Here is a 1274-nt window from a genome sequence, read left to right on the forward strand (position 1 = left end):
GAAAGTTTTCACAAGCAGCCAAAATCAAGACATATTATGATAAAAATTGACCTAAGCTCAAAATACTTTCACAAATGAATTGCTTTAAACAACTTAAAGATAATCCCAATACTACTTAAACTATTTTAAAGCATAAACAAAGGGGGAGACAACTTCCAAATTCTTGTTATAAGGTGAGTATAATGTTGCAAAATCTGATAAAAACTGCTCTAAAGGAACCTACAAAACCAATCGTGTATGTGAATATCAGTAAAAATATTTGATTTGTAAAGTTAATATGATTGCAATAAAAACACCATCTTTTTATTTTCTTGAGCTACAAAAGTTAATTATAACATTTATGTGAAAGGACAGACAAGAAAGAATAGAGAAACCAGTAAACCATGAAAAGAGTGTTCTAACCCCCACCCCATATGAAATGTATTTGAGTCCTCTATAATTAAGAGAGTAAGATATCAGAATATGAGTGGACCAGAATAGAAAATCTGAAAATAGATATATTTGCAAAGAAAAACTTCATATATTATAAATATAGCATCAGAAATCAGTGAGCACAAATATTATGTATTATTAATAGTGTTGGAATAATGTCATAGCTATATGAAGAAAAGACAAGAAGATAACTTCACACTGCAAGTATTAGAAAAAAATATTTGTGAATGCACCTATAAACTTGAAAGAAGGGAAAAGTCCTAAATGTGACTAATGAAATAGAATCAATAAAGGATAAAATTAATATTAGTTATGTAACTTGTCCAAAAAATATACATGACTGATAAACATTATAATCAACAAATAGACAAATGACAAAACAGTGAAACCTATTTTCAATGAAAAAGGTTTAAATGATGTAAGATCTATTCCTTAATAGAATTTTAAGATGCAATATATTTGTGATATAAACCAAGCCAGATATTCAGATACATCCTTAATATCTTTTACTCTAAAGATAAGAAGAAATGCAAAGTGTCACTTCAGCAACACACATACTAAAATTGGAATGATATAGAGAAGGTTAACTTGGATCCTGTGCAAGGATGATATGAAAAATTAATGAAATATTCTATATTTTTCTGTACACTTAAAAATGATTAAAATGTTATGTATATTCTACCACAATAGAAATAAATAAATAGACATGAAAATAGAAATGAAAAAATTAAAATAATATGATAAATAAAAAGACAAGGAAATTTAAAATTTTCTCAGTAATTTTAATTTTAGTAAAAATATTAGTGGGCTTCCCTGATGGTGCAGTGGTTGAGAATCTGCCT

General features: G+C 27.1%; 1 non-coding gene across 1 annotated transcript; it reads left to right on the forward strand.

The window, feature by feature from the left end:
• The first annotated feature begins 966 nt into the window (after positions 1–966).
• On the forward strand, positions 967–1073 carry LOC136121740 (U6 spliceosomal RNA). Its single transcript, XR_010655761.1, has one exon. It is a non-coding gene; the product is annotated as a U6 spliceosomal RNA (small nuclear RNA).
• Positions 1074–1274: the final 201 nt, after the last annotated feature.

Source organism: Phocoena phocoena, chromosome 3 (assembly GCF_963924675.1).
Source record: "Phocoena phocoena chromosome 3, mPhoPho1.1, whole genome shotgun sequence".
NCBI lineage: Eukaryota > Metazoa > Chordata > Mammalia > Artiodactyla > Phocoenidae > Phocoena > Phocoena phocoena.